This window comes from Garra rufa, chromosome 14 (assembly GCF_049309525.1).
Source record: "Garra rufa chromosome 14, GarRuf1.0, whole genome shotgun sequence".
Lineage (NCBI taxonomy): Eukaryota > Metazoa > Chordata > Actinopteri > Cypriniformes > Cyprinidae > Garra > Garra rufa.
This window is the reverse complement of record NC_133374.1, coordinates 5,755,325-5,771,803: the sequence shown is the minus strand read 5'-3', so window position 1 is coordinate 5,771,803 and position 16,479 is coordinate 5,755,325. Positions and strand designations below refer to the sequence as shown.

The window sequence follows — 16,479 nt, the reverse complement described above, 5'->3', positions numbered from 1 at the left end:
TTGAATGAAAGCATGCGTTAAATGTAAATGTGAATGGTTAATGTGTGTCTTTGTTTGTAGGCAGGGGAAAGTTTTCAATGATGGTTTGCTGCTGTCACCATTTCCTAATGAGATAGAGATGATCTTCACTATGCTACAGGGTGAGTATCAAATCTAAACTCGCCAAACCAGTCCTGAGTGTTGGTGGGTCAGTGGATAAGGAGTTAGACTGCGGGTGAGAAGGTTGCAGGTTCGAATCCGGGTCAGAGCGGGTAGTGAGTGTTCAGACTGTGGTTGGTCCAATTGTGGCTGCTGAGCCAAGCAATGCCGTAGTCCTGGACGCCACACAGAGCGATGCTGGCTCCTGCCGACAGGGCCTGTCGAGACATCGGGATCCCTGTGCGATGGTTCCACACACGCATTTGGATAAACTGTGGCTTACCTTTATTTCCTTTATACGTGCAGCTGACTTCCAGTTCAGTTCAAGGCAGGCCTCTCTCATGTTGTGGAAAATCAGTCAGGGAGTCGAGCTGGAGCTTCAGCTTGCCAAGGTGTGGGTTTGTTTCTGTTGGTTTTCAGACACTGCTATTCTTTATGCTGGTGTCTCCTAATGCAAATAATACCTTTACTAAATTATCAACACAGTTTGCTGGAAAACCTGTTGCGCACATTCTACTACATTCCTTCTGTTATCTGATTTATCGCTAAAAGGCCTTTTAGTGGGATTGTGCAAACGTCCACCTTTAGCTTGTGGTTCACATGTTCTTTTGCTGTTAAGTCTTTTTAAAATACACTAACAGCTTTTGAACAGTAAGATTTTTAATGTCTCTTCTCACAAGCCTGCATTTATTTGATTCAAAGTACAGCAAAAACCATTATTTTGAAATAGATTTACTATTTAAAATGTTATGTTTTTTTTTTTTTTTTTTTTTTTTAAATGTATTCCTGTGATTTCAAAGCTGAACTACTCCAGTCACATGATCCTTCAGATATCATTGTAATATTCTCATTTGCTGCTTAAAAACCAGTATTTATTTTTTATTCTCTGATGAATAAAGTTCAGAAGAACAGCATTTATCTGAAATGGAAGACTTTTGTAACATTATATATAAATGTCTTTATCACTTTTGATAATTTTAAAGCGTCCTTGCTAAATAAGTGTTTTTTTTCTACAATTCTTTACCAAATAAATTAAATTAAATATTTTGACTCCAAGCTTTTGAATGGTACAGTGTATAATGTTACAAAAGCTTTTTATTTCAGATAAATGCTGATCTTTTAATCTTTCTAGTCATCAAAGAATCCTGAAGAAAATGTGCTTGGTTGTTTTAAATATTGATAAAATAATGTTTATTAAACAGAAAATCAGCATATGTGACCCTGGACCACAAAACCAGTCATAAGGTTAAATTTTACAAACCTGAGATGTATACATCATATAAAAGCTCAATAAATAAGCTTTCTATTGATGTATAGTTTGTTAGGATAGGACAATATTTGGCCGAGATACATCTATTTGAAACTCTGAAATCTAAGGGTGCAAAAAATCAAAATACTGAGAAAATCATCTTTAAAGTTGTCCAAATTAAGTTCTTAACAATGCATATTACCAATAAAAAATGACATTTTGATAGTTTACAGTAGGAATTTTACAAAAAAAATCTTAATGTAACATGATCTTTACTTAATTTCCTAATGATTTTTGACATAAAGGAAAAATCAATAATTTTGACCCATACTATGCATTTTTGGCTATTGCTACAAATATACCCCAGCGACTTAAGACTGGTTTTGTGGTCCAGGGTCACATATTTGAATGATTTCTGAAGGATCATGTGACACTGAAGACTGGAGTAATGATGCTGAATATTCATCTTTGATCACAGGAAGAAATAACATTTAAAAATATGAATGGGTTTTAAAATGTAGCTTATTCTTGTGATCAAGGCTGATATTTTAATTAGTACAAAATATTTGATTTTGCAGTATTTTGTATGAATGCAGGCTTGGTGAGCAGAAGAAACTTTAAAAACTCAGTGTACATTAGTAGAATGAATAGTGAAATGATGAATAGTGAAAATCTCAGTAGTGTAAACATAAGAATAACTTGTGTTATTAGTAATATTTCAAGAATAACACTAGGTATACTTGATTATCTGTACAACATTCTGTAATAAAATAATGTTAAAATGTGAGTAATATAGAATTTCATTGTACTTTTTGCCAATATAAATATCCACATCACATTGAGGTGCTTTCTCGAGTATGAACTATATGAGCCTTAAAAGCCAGTTGTATAAAATATGCTAATCAACAAAAACAAAAGTGCAAACTTGTTTATATTTTGAGACTTTTTCTAAAGGTATAGTAACAGTTTTAAAAAGTAAATTTTTTCTTTCTTCTTAAAATGACCTATTAGCGTTTGGAGTTTGCTTTGTAATGACAGAAGGAATTTATTTTGTAGACTTGTGACAAGAAAACCATAAAATGACACTGAAAAGATCCTCATGACTGTGCCTCTAAGTCAGTACTTTTTCATTAATGTTTTTTTTATTAAATTTAATACCTTTTATTTGGAAACATTTTTGAATATTTTTACTTGCGTGTATTCAAGACATTAAATATATTGAAACTACCCCTCCCCCCTTTTTTCCTTTTTAAAATTTGCCAATATGTGCTTTAAAATGAACTTTTTAAATGATTTTGTACTTTTCTGTGTTGGGAAAAACTCTCCGAATTGGCTTGTTTGGGTGAAAAAAAAGTTGTTTTTATGTTTGTGTACAGGTGGTGCTTGTTCTGTGTTATTGCGGTTTTAAGACGTACAACATGGTGCCTTTGGACATTAAGACAGGGGTGAGTGTCTAGTACTGACTGACAGTCTGTGACGTCTGTGCATTTTCTAATCAGACTCTCTCTTTCTCTCTGTGTGTCTTTCTCTCTCAGTTGATGATCGCCTCCATGTTTCATTTTGTAGAAGATGATGCTGATAATGGTCTTTCCTTAAATGAAGGCCTAGATGGATTCCTCACCAAAGCCTGTAAGATGCCAGATTATCACACTGATGCATTAATAAATTCTTCTACTTATACCCTATTATACCTTAATTTAAGTTTTAACATGTTTTTTGTGTGCCATTTAATATAGTCATTGGTGCTGACATGGTGTTAAAATAAATAAACAAGTGACGTTAATGTTAATATTCCATCTTTTTAGTATTATTGACTTTATTTCTCTGTCTCGCTTTCTAGCTGTCATGACTTTCTCCACTTCCAGCAGCGAAAACAGCTGTTGCTCACCTTTATACACTGATGAAGAGTTTCCAATCATCAGCAGAGTCCAAAACACTTCCAGAGTTCAGTTTCAAGAGGTTTTCACGGTGGCCTGCAGTTCGGTCGGGTAGGTCCTGTTATGGTTGATATACTGCCAATCAAAAAATCTGCGATCAGAAAGAAAGAAAAAATGACAAATTTATCCAGAATCCATTAAATTGATCAAAATGGATTGTAAAGATATTTTATAATGTTAAAAAATATTTTAATTTAGAAAATGCTGTTTTTTTTTTTTTTTTTTTTTTTTTTTTTTTTTTTCTATTTTCTTTTCTATTAATCAGTAAATTGTGAACTGTGAAAATGCATCACAGTCTCCAGCACAACAGTTTACAACTTTGATAATCAGTGTTTCTTAAGCATCAAATCAGCATATTAAAATGATTTCTGAATGACTATGTGACACTGAAGACTGGAGTAATGATGCTGAAAATTTAGCTTTGAAACACAGGAAGAAATTCCATTTTAAAATGCATTGACATAGGACAGTTCCTTTAAGTTGTAAAAAATATTTTGCAGTATTACTGATCGTACTGTGCTGTTGGTCAAATAAATGCAGCCTCAGTGAGCAGAAGATAAATATTTCTGTATTTGAGTTGCATTATAGCTATATAATATCCAGCTTAGTGAAAATTTTATTTTTATTATTTGTTTGTTGTTTTTTTATAAAAGAAACTCTGACAAAAAGGCACAGTGTGTTCATTCACATATAAAAATACATGGCTAATGAAATGAAAATGGATCATTCATTTGTGGTTCCAGAGAAGAGCGTTGGCAGGACATTAAAAACCAGAAGGACTAGCTTAACTGGGCCTTCACAGGAAATAATTGTTGTCTTTGGGACACCACAAATACTTGACAAACATTCTTAACATATTGAGTTTGTTACCAGTGAACTTTTCCCGAATTCTTTTCTGCCCTGTATTGTGAATGTTTCCTATTTTCACAGACTTAAAGATTGGATTAGATTTTTTTTTTTTTGTAAGAGTCTCTTCTGCTCATCAAACCTGCATTTATTCAATTTAAATACAGCAAAAGCTTAAATATTGTAAAATATTTTTGCCATTTTTTTTTTTTTTTTTTTTTTTTTTTTTTCAACTGTTGGGGTGGGATAAACGGTTGTCTTTCAAACTCCCTCTCCACGCAATAGGCTAGTGCTACAACCAATCAGAGCAACGAGGAAGGTGACGTAGTCAGTCACATGGGTTTTCCCACCAGCGGAGCTAGCTGGTAGATCAAACTTTTGCCGTATCCGGTTGGCAAAACTCCAAATACATCCTCCTTTTGTAAGAACGACCTCAGTGCAGTTTCTTGTTCTTTTCTCAGAGAAAAGCTTAACTTCAAGTCTTTCAGAGTGGCGGCCAAAGCCGATTCGAAAGAAAGTTTTTCGCTAGCAGCAGCCATTGCTCTATCTCTCACGGAACCAGAGAAATTCTGCGTCCCAATTCGCATACTTATACTATGCCCTAAAAGTACGTACTCTTTTTGTGAAGAAAAAGTACATACTTTTGAGTATGTAGCAGAATAGTAGGCAAGCTTTGGGACATACTACTGCGTCTTTAACGGACGCTCTGTTGCTTAGTTACCTGAATCCTGTCACTGTTTAACCTGCCCTGTCAGTAAACATCATCTACATTTAGTTTAATTTGATTTCCTACGGTATTAAAGAGAAATGAAGAGGATATTTCTTTTACGAGTCTTTCGTGCCGAAAACTCTGCTCGTGTTTGCATAATGATGCTTTTAAAAGTTAATGACCAAAACCTATCATTATAAAAGTTCATAATGTTACTGCACAGGCAATATAACGTGGATAACATTAAATACATATTTTCTGTTAGGTTACACATTGATTATTTATCACTTATACCCCTTTCTCTGCCTGTCCGTTGGTCGCGCGTGTCCGCCATGTTTGTAGTTTATCACTTTTCATGCATGTTTGTAGTTCTAACCGAATCCTCGTTCACCGCGCAATGTGTTGTGGGCAATATTAGCCGTTAGACAGTGTGCATTGATCCGCACTTCGAATTCTAAAGTTAAGTAGTAGACAATCCGGGAATACTTTTTTAAACATACTACGATTTGGGACATACTAATTCTATTTTCGAATACCATTTAGGACGGATAGTATGCGAATTGGGACGCAGCAAATGTCTGACGGAACTTATGGTCCACGTCAGTCGTCATGTTAAAGCCGCCCACCGACTCGTGATTGGCCCGGTCGATTTTGGATTTTTAGAAATCTCAAGTGAATGGAGAGTAACTAGACTGCCCTTGGAAGCAAATGTAATTTGCTGCCGCTAGGGGCACGTCTAGATTCTAGGCTACAGTGTCACATGATCCTTCAGAAATCGTTGTAATATGCTAATCTGCTTTTCAAGACAGTTTAACATTTATTATCATTATTATTTTCAATATTTAAAATGGTTGAATAATTCTGTAACATTATACACACATACCATTCAAAAGCTTTGAGTCAGTGTAAATATATATTTACCCATTTAATTTGTTTTAAAATGTTAAATTCATTCATTCGTTTTTTTACTACATTTTACAAAATGAATTAAATGGGTTGACATTTACATTTTCATTTAAATTTGTTTTAATACATTTGATAAACTGGGATTTTATTGTATTTAGCATTATTTTATAACATGAATTAAATTTTTCCATTTTCAAATGCTTTTTGTTTTATTTTTGAACTGAAATTTTAAATTCTTGAAAATTAATGTTAAGTTTTATTATTATTATTATTATTATTATTATTATTATTATTATTATTATTATTATTTTTATTTTATTTTTTTAACTACAGTTTGCCAAATTTAAATGGGTTTAAGTGTCTTTATATTTTACATTTCATGCAAATTTGTTTTAATCGAATAAATCTATTTGGGTTTTTATATTTGATTTAACATTTATTTTATAACATGAATTAAATAGTTTAAAAATGTTCCTTTTCAAACGTTTTTTTTTTTATTAAACTGAAATTTAAAGTTCTTAAATTGCTGTTTTAAATGCTATTAGTGTGTGTTTTATTTTTAACGACATTTTGTCGTCATTTAAATACGGTTTTTACATGATTTTTCTTCAATTAAAATTTAAATAGTTTTATTTTATTTAAATATATTCTTTTTTTAATTATTTTTTACGGGTTGGGATTATAGAAACTAATGCTTTCATTTAGCGAGGGTGCTTTAAATTGATTAAAAGTGACATTTTTTCGAAAAAAGGCTGTTCTTCTGAACTTTTTATTCATCAAAGAAACCTAAAAAATTCAAATTTTTTGAGCCTTAATGCAGGCTTGGTGAGCAAAAAAAAAAAAAAAAACATAAAAAAAACTTACTGTTGTAGTGTATGAAAGTGACTGACAAATCCCAGTATGACTATGACTCCTATCCTTCATCTCCAGCTCTCCAGTGCAGGATGTAACGAGCACACCGCAGTTATTGAAGAGACTCCGGAAAGAATTGGCACGTGAGGGTAATATGAGAGACGAGCTGGAGAAAGAACTGGCCACTCAGATGAGCATCATCTCAGAGAAAGGTTTCCTTTATGCAGCCTGAAGTGAATCAGATCAATTGTGGCGCTCTGATAGGAACTTGGTTAAATTTCTCTCTCTTTTGCACACAGAGGGTCTGATTTTGCAGTTACGGAACAGGCTGGAGCGATTGCTGCGGGAACAAGGAGATCTGGAAAAGGACAATAAAGCTACACTGCTGGAGCTCCAGGAGAAGAACGAGAGGTGAGATACAAGGCTCAAATTTAGGTTTACAGTGATTATTTGAATAGCAGGGATTAAAGTTCTCCGTCGCACACTTGCGCGCTCTCTTAGACCATTTTCGCCCACAGATCGTGATAAGGAGAGTGACAGCTTTTAATAATTGTTAAGGGAGTTTGCAAATATAATATAGATTTAATACAGCAGTTCAATTAACTAGAAGTTAACATTAAGTGACATAGGTTGTCTAACTATGACACTACTGCCTGATTTTACTCCATTTCATCAATGAAAATCGTTCCAAGTAACATAACAGCTCAGCCACTGTGCATCTCTAAAAGCAAACACAGCGGCGTTGCATTCGTGAAGTGCGTTTTTGCCTAATCTAGTGAGTCAGTGATTCATAATTGGTGATAATTTATTTTTATTTTTAACGTATCATTTCAGTTATTTAAATTATTTAATATTTCTATATTCAAAATTTAATCTCAACAAAATTTGCCACCTCTGAGCCTCACCTTTGTGTCCTTCTGTGCCACATCTGTAGTACAAATTTTTTTTATTAATACTAATTTTATATGATTAGTAACCAAGTTGTCTTATTTTAAAAAGCTTATTATGTTTTTAATATACTTTTTTTTTTTTTTTTTTTGACATAGATGACATACTTTTAATAAAATTGGAAAAATGCTATTGCAAAAGTAAAAAGAAATGTCCCTGTAAATCACTTTAAGGAGTTAAATATCACCTCTTATTAGGAAGGCAAATTTTTTTTAATTGGTATTTTTGATGATTGATCAGAAGATGCTCCTAAAATTTTAAAATTAGGAGCATTAAAATTAAATTTTAAAATCGCTCCCAATTATAAAAACAATTTTTTTTTTTTGCTTTAATCCCTGGAATAAAAAGTTGCCTGTACAGTCTTCTCCACAGAGTGCATGAGGTTGTAAAGCAATGCCAAGACTTGAAAACCGAAAACACTCAGAAAAACAAAAAGATTGATGTACTAACAGAGCAGAACCAAACTTTTGCTTCTCAGGTGAGATAATTTTTCTTTGTGCCCTTTGTGTTTTGTTAACCTTTTTAAAACCAATTCCTCTTTCACATTGGTCCCATCAGGTGCGAAATGCCTTCACTCAGCTGTCGAGAGCTGAGGAGGAAGTTGCCAAACTCACGCTGGCTCACAAATCAGTGGAGAATGAGTGGAAGAGCAGAAAGGAAATTCTGGAGAAGGAGTTAAACGAGGTCGTCACACGACTGGTAAATATGAAGACTAGTGAAAAGCCATTCGTTCTGTGAATGCTTTGCTTTACTGTTCATCTCTTCCTCCTGTTTTTTTTTTTTTCATGTAGGAGAGTCGGACTGAGCAGGTGCAGATCCTTCAGGGAAAGATCTCTGTTCTGGAGGATGAACTCCAGAAAGCTCAATCTGAGGAGAAAGGAGAGGTTCTGGGACCCAGCATGGAGGTGAGTATAGAGGGCTAAAAGTGATTGAGTCAAATATTAATTGAATAAATTTAAGGGAAAATTGCCTAAATGATTAAATTAAATTAAGTTTTTAAATAAATTTAAATTTTACGATTCATGGTTTAAAATGTTAAAATAAAATGTAATGTTTTATTAGTTTAACTACATTTTAAAACATTACATTTATTCAAATTTAAACCCATTTAATTTGTTTTAAATGTTGTAATGTTATTTTAACTAAACTTAAAATTTCAAACAATTAAAACTAAATGAATAAAATTATAAATTTTTTACAATAAATATTGCTCTTCACATTTCCCCCCATTTTTTTCCTCAGAATAATTTTTTTTTTTTTAAACTACATTTTCAAACATGAATTACATGGCTAATTTTTTTATTTAAAGACATTTTGTTTTATTCAATTGAAGGAAAAGTGTTTGTGGTTACATTTTTATAGTTTTTAACTATTTAATAATGTGAATTAAATTGTTTGAAATTTTTCCATTTTCAATTTTTTTTACTGAAACATAAATTTAAACTTTTTTTTTAATTCTTAAAAATTAATGTTAAAACATTAATAAACCTCTCTTTTTATTTTAACTTTATTTCAATTCACAATGAATGTTTACAATAACTTTGGGTTTTCCTAAAAAAAAAATTAATTTTTTTTTTTTTTTTAACTACATTTTTAAACATTGCATTTATTTAAATTTAAACCTATTTAATTCATTTGAAAATTGTTAAATTATTCATTGTTTTTTAAACTACATTTTATAACATTAATTAAATGGGTTAAAATGTCTTTCATTCTTAAGAAGTTTGTTTTAATAAATTGAAGAGAACATTTTTATTTTTCAAAATGTGGTTACGTTTTTCTATTTATTTAACTTAAATTTCAAAACAATTTAAAATATTCTACTTTTTCTAAATTCTTAATGTTAAAACAAACTTCATTTAAAAGTCATTTTTATTTTTTATTTTAATTGCATTTTGTGTCATGAATTAAATGGTTTAAAATGTTTTTAAATTATTTATAAAATTGACAAATTTAAATTTAAAAAAGCATTTGCCAGTTGCTTTTTGAAAAAAAAAAAAAAAGGTGAGAATTTGTTTGTTAGTTAATTTATACATTTCTCTTTAACAGTCTGAGTGATCACTAGTCATTGACTGTATTAATTTGTAGGATGCAAAAAAACACATGAATTTTATTAATTTGCAAACTTGTCTCTTGTCAGGCTTTGACCAAAATCGAGAGCCTCCAAACACAAATTCTGAATCTGTCTGAGCAGATTTCCCTAAAAGATGAAGAAATAATAAACCTGACAAACAAGTATGACTCTGTAGACCACAAACTAAGGCTTGTGAAGGAAAATAACATTGAATTAAACGAAATTATCAAATCAAATCACAGACAACATGAGGACAGTCTTAGGAAACTTCAGCAAGAGCTTGACTCTGCTTCAAACGAATTGAAGAAACTACAAGAATTGTCTGTTTTAGAGACACAAAACCGATTGTTGAAGGAAAAAGTGACTTCTCTTCAGAACCAGTTGGCCAAGGTGAAGGAAGCTTCACAGGAGCTTAGCCATCAAAAAACGCCAAGAGAAAAAGCTCAGGAACTTGAGAAGACCCTAAAAGAACGTTATACTGAAATTATCACTCTTAAAGCTGAGATGAAAGAACAACAGCTGAGATCCGAGAGACTTCAATCTCAGCTGAAGCTGAAGGTGGAAAAGCAAAACGGCTCCGTTTTCACTCTTAAAAACATTGCTCGACAATTGGAGCAGCAGAATAAAGAGCTCCTTGAGAGGCTGAAGATCAATTTCTCACAATTACAGCAATACAGCAGTAAAAACCAGGAGGTGCAGGAGATGAACAAATCTCTTGTAAACTCCCTGCAGGCCAGCAGGAGAGATGTCAAAGTTCTTCAGATGGAACGAGACCAGGCGAAGGCCGAAGTCAAAAGCTTGGAGGCTCAGGTTGGTTTAAACTGAATCCTACACTCTTAAAGATACATGTTCTTCACAATGCCATAGAAGAACCTTTTTTGTTTCTAAATGGTTCCATAAAGAACCTTTAACATCTGAAGAACCTTTCTGTTTCACAAAGGGTTCTTTGTGGTAAAAGGTTCTTCAGATTCTAAAAAGTTAAAGAGATGGTTCTTTAAAGATCTTTAGTTGAATGGTTCTTTGTGGAACCAAAAATGGTTCTTCTATGGCATCGCTGTGAAGAACCTTTTAAAGCACCTTTATTTTTAAGAGTGTTCTGCAGGGCTCTACTCTTACTTTTCTTGTTAGGAGAATTTAAAAAAACAGTCAATTTCAGGAGCACATTCTAAACGGCAATCAAAAAAATCTGATAAATGAGGTGAAATTTGACTCCCTGAAGTGATTTACAGGGGAATTTTGTTTTTAACCCTTGTTTTTACGTTATCATATGTTTAATGAGGCTCAGAGGTGGCATGAGTGCAATCAAATTCACGATTTCCTGTTGAGATTAATATTTAAAAATATGTGACCCTGGACCACAAAACCAGTCTTAAGTCGCTGGGGTATATTTGTAGCAATAGCCAAAAATACATTGAATGGGTCAAAATTATTGATTTTTCTTTTATGCCAAAAAATCATTAGGAAATTAAGTAAAGATCATGTTCCATGAAGATTTTTTTTTGTAAAATTCCTACTATAAATATATCAATATGTAATTTTTGATTAATAATATGCATTGTTAACAACTTAATTTGGACTTTAAAGGTGATTTTCTCAATATTTTGATTTTTTTTGCACCCTCAGATTCAGATTTTCAAATAGTTGTATCTCGGCCAAATATTGTCCTATCCCAACAAACCATACATCAATAGAAAGTTTATTTATTAAGCTTTCATATGATGTTTACATCTCAGTTTTGTAAAATTTAACCTTATGACTGGTTTTGTGGTCCAGGGTCACAAATGTATTTTATATAATTGTGAATACAGAAATATTAAAGATTTAAATAACTGAAAAGATTTGCCAGCAGGTGGATTAATTACTGAATTCTATTCATTTGATTCCTTTGAATGGCTGATTCATTCAGGAATAAAGCAAGTGACTTTTGTGAATGGGAAATTTAATCATCTCACTAGATTCGTTTAAAATGCACATTATTCATAAACGAAACACCGCTGTGTTTGAATGGAGAGGCTCAGTTGTGACTTGTTTCAGACTACTTTTGACGACGAAACATTGTCTGACTGTAACACCATTGCCTGATTTTGCAATGTATGTCACTTAATACAACAGTTAAATAAACAATAAGTTAATTAAGTCAATATCTCATTTACAAACTCTTAAAAATTATTAAAAGCTGTCACTCTTCTTGGTTCGCAATCTCACAAAGCTCTATTATAATCAACAACGCTCTCTGTACTGCACAATCAATCTCTTATTCACTCTCTCTACACTTTGTTTCTGAAAGGATTCGTGAGATATGTCTGTGATACATTACTCACCGTTGCAAAAACCTGTAGAAAGCTTTGAAGCTCCTCTGAATGCAAACCCAAACATGCTGATTGGGTCAGTCACACATGGTGCGCCTAAATATTTTTTCATAGTTGCACATAGTAGTTTTCAGTCAAATACGAGTGAAATGGTCACACTGTAGAGCCCTAGTGTGTACTGCGTTTTTGAGGTTTTCAATTATTTCACTATGCATTTGTGTTTGTTTTGGCTGGACTTTGCTGAAGTTTCTCCAAGAGCAGATGATGATGACGGATGACGAGGATGTGAGATGCCGAGAAACACAGCAGGACCGCAGCACTGACGGCTTGAAGTTTGAGCTGAATGATTCCTTTAATGCTAATGCACATGATATGTCCGATATCAAAGTTGAGGATGAGGAAGCAGAGCATACTGCTGATGACTGGATGCGTATCGCTGAACTACAGGCACGAAACAAAGCTTGTCTGCCTCACCTGAAGAGCAGCTACCCGTTGGAGTCCAGGGTGAGCATACAATGATCAGACAACATCTGTATTTTTCTGCTGCTTTGGATTTATAGAAATGCAGGTTTGAGTCTGGCATATGTTGTGACCCACATTTTCCATATTTCCAATATTGTTTCACTGTAATAATCCACTATTCTTTTGATCACTTCCACTTTAATCAGCACTTAATGTTTTATTTCTATTGTTGACATTTTACATGGCATTTACAACCCTTATTCATAAATTATTTAGAATCACTAATTTTGTTGTTGTTTAAATTAACTGTTATTTATATTATTTTGGGGGGTTTTTTTGAGAGAGAGAAAATGTGGGGAAAAAAGGGAAAAAAATACTTTGAAACCTAGTTGTCCCCTTAAATTATCTATATAACAAATAGTTCATTTATAATGTGTTTTTATTTGTTTATTTTTTAATTTTTTTCCAGACTTAAGGTTATTGCACAGTCTGAACATTTTGTATGCGTTTTTTTTTTAGGGTTTTTCTTTGTATTCGCCATCCTTTCTTATCAAAATGCTTGCTACTGATGACAACACAGAAACCGGATCCAATATTTTTTTTTTTAAACTTGGGGTGCACTTTTTAATTATTTTGAGAAAAAAACTGGGGGGAAAATGAATGACCAATGTTTATTGTGAAAATGAATAATTAATTACTATCCCCCCTCCTTAAATGATCTATGTAACATATATATATATTTATTTATTTTTTTTTTAACTTAGGGTTGCACTAGAAAGAAAAGAAAGAAAATGGGGGTAAAGTGAAGAGGGACCAATATTTATTGTGGAAATTATTAAATTTGAATTATTATTATTATTATTATTAACCCCCCCCCCCCTTAAATCTATTTAATCCCCCCCCCCCCTTTTTTGTGTACTTTTATTTATTTTGGGACAAAATGGGTGGTGAAGTGAAAAACCTTTTTTTTTTTTTTTTTTTTTTTTTTCTTCAAATGATTTATACAACAAAATGTTTTTATTTTTATTTTGAGTAAAAAAAGATATTATTATATTATTATATTTACCCTCCTTTCCCTCGACTAGGTTCTGTGGGTCCACTGATTCTTTTAATTTCATTTATTGCGACTTTACCTAAAATAAATAAATAACGTATTTTTCTCACACAGTATAAATGAGTTTTAAAATGTGTGGCTGTTAATTTAATGCCAAAGTAATATTGTTCAAACTATACTGTTATGAACATCTTTTAATATATATTTTTTTCTGCATCTATAGCCCACTGCGGGACCTCCCTCATTCACGTTAACTGATGAGGACCTACGTATGGGTGACCCGAAAGAAACAATTCGCCGTGCGGCTTTACACTTGCATGAGTCGCAGTATTCGCACACACCACAGTCTCTCAAAAAACGGCCTGCATCTCTGCTGCAGGACCTGAACACACCTGAGGTACAACACAACAACCCTGACCAATCAAATATGATACTCAACAAAAAAAACACATGCATATGACTTATTTCTCAATGCCTGTTTTGTCTAAAGGTTCAATAAACCATTTCTTTTTTTAAAATTGTGGAATCCTTTAGCAGCAGCACATTGGTACAGATGATGCAAAGATGTTGGCAAGCTGCATCTCTCGGACCGTGACACTTAAGAGCAGACATGCTAACAGACTGTCAAATGCTCAGGTAAGGTAGTTTTATATATATTTTTATACATTTACAGTCAAGCCTGAAACTATTCATACCCCTGGCAAATTCTGACTTAAAGTTACTTTTATTCAACCAGCAATTTTTTTTTTTTGACTGGAAATGACCAAAAGATAATAAGATGATGTACAAGAAGCATCAATGTGGAAAAAATATTTCTCAGCTTTTATTTACATTTGAACAAAAAGTGGCATGTCCAAAACATTGTGTACACAGAGTTTACTAAAAAGAAAGGTTTTGAACAACTCACTTTCACTGTTTGAGTTTCCTCTCACAGCCGTCTTGCCAGTCAAGAAGTGTCGATCTCCGAATGCGAATGAATGGACTCCATAGGATGAAATATTAGGCTTATATGAGGCTCTTTTTACAACTAGAAGGTTAATATGGTTTTTCACTTGCAACAAAACAATGAATTAGCCGTGCATTTATATGGAAATATGCTTTAGGAGCTATCCATCCTCTCATTTGGAGATCGACACTTCTTGACTGGCAAGACGGCCGCGAGCGGAAACTCAAACAGTGAAAGTGAGTTGTTCAAAAACTTTCTTTTTAGTAAACTCTGTGTACACAAACAATGTTCTCAATGCTCGAGTTCATGTGTAGAGACCCAGGCGATACTTCGAGCAAAGTGTCATGGTGTGTCGAGCCTTCTTAGTGTTGAAAAAATATTGATTTTGATGCGCTCAAAGTTATGCCCCTAGTATTCCCATTCACCGGCCACTGACCACAAAACTAAATCACGGTCAATCTCAAAAACGGCTCGTTTGTCGTAATTATGCTTTTAGATATGTTTGTCTCGTTTACAGTACAAAAAAAACAGCCCAGGTTGCATTTTGGCAATAGTTATCCTTTAATTTTGACAGCTCTAGTATATATGCACACAAAAATACTCTGCTCACTTTTTTTTTAATCTCTAGCCTAAGCGAAGACAGTCTGTTATGTTCACCATTGCTAATACACCAAAACACCAGAGAGGTAATTTGCTGCAGCGAGGGGTAAAGCTCCGTAAGGACGGCTGTAATTCTCCCACGGTGGCCAGTCGTGCCCTGCGACCTGCGATGAGCGCCGCTAACAGCAGATCTCCACTCTCATTGAGAAAATGTCCTCGCAACAAGTCTCCAAAAAAGGTACAAACAGCAGTTGATGACAGATTGCTGTAATCCTGAAGCAGAGTTAACTTTAGCTGGGAGTTTAACTAGTTTTTAGACAAATGCTTGATGAATAAGCACGATTTCTAGATTAAAAGAGCATTTTGTGTGTTTAGGGAGAGCGGTAGAACTAACTGCGCTGATCATCTTTCCTGACTGTATGTATCTGCTGTTATGTGGCCATACACTTTAATATTGTGTTTTATAAACTTTTGGAAACTCATTATTTTTCTCTGCAGGTGAAGTCCAGGATAATTTGTGGACAAAACCTGGATCTGTTTTTAGCTGCAATTTTCGTGTTTGTTTGTTTGTTTTCTGTTCACTTTGTAAATTGATGGAATTGTTTTGGAATAATGTATTGAAAATAAAACATTTTGTAAGTTATTTTGTGGTGGTTTTTAGGGTTTATATTTTTATTTATATATAATATAATGTAATATAATATATACACACACACACACACACACACACACACATACTAATACTTATTTTAAAGTTTTGTGTGTATATATAAATAAAAATATATATTTATATCTTAGTTTATAAATATATAACATTTGTGCTCTTTGTAATTTATTTTATAGTTACTTTTGCTTTTTTGCCTTTTTTTAGTAACTTACATATACACAAATTAAAAGCATATGATATATAAATTAAAATATATGTACATAAACGCGGTTATATATTTAATTATAGTAATTAAAAATATATTTTAATTTATAAAATATATAAATCCATTTATATACATATCTATATGTGTATATAAATGGATTTATATACTTTAAGTTAAAATATTTAAAGCACAAATGTTATATATTTATAAAATATATAGATAAATAAAATATATTTTTTTTATTCGTGTGTACATGTTTTTGTATGTGTGTATATATATGTATGTGTACTTTTTTGTAATTTGTTTTTATATAATTTTACATTTTTACACTGTCATGCTGCAACAGTACATTTATGCCAAGCTTTAGTATATTAAATATTAAACCAAAAGTGTATAACATTCAGTCTTTTTAGGAAATATCTGTACTAAAACTTGATGCAGAAACGACCTATATATTAATATTATTATATTATTATTATTATTAAGTATTATTATTAAATATAAGTATTTTATACGATAATTTGTAGTGCTGTTATTGTGGGTTCATATTTGCAGTTAACCAAGAAAATTATATATA

At 32.5% G+C, this 16,479-nt stretch overlaps 1 non-coding gene across 1 annotated transcript; it reads left to right on the top strand.

The window, feature by feature from the left end:
• The first annotated feature begins 269 nt into the window (after positions 1–269).
• LOC141285581 (small Cajal body-specific RNA 14) lies at positions 270–398 on the top strand. The gene has a single exon (XR_012338706.1).
• The last annotated feature ends 16,081 nt before the right edge of the window (positions 399–16,479 follow it).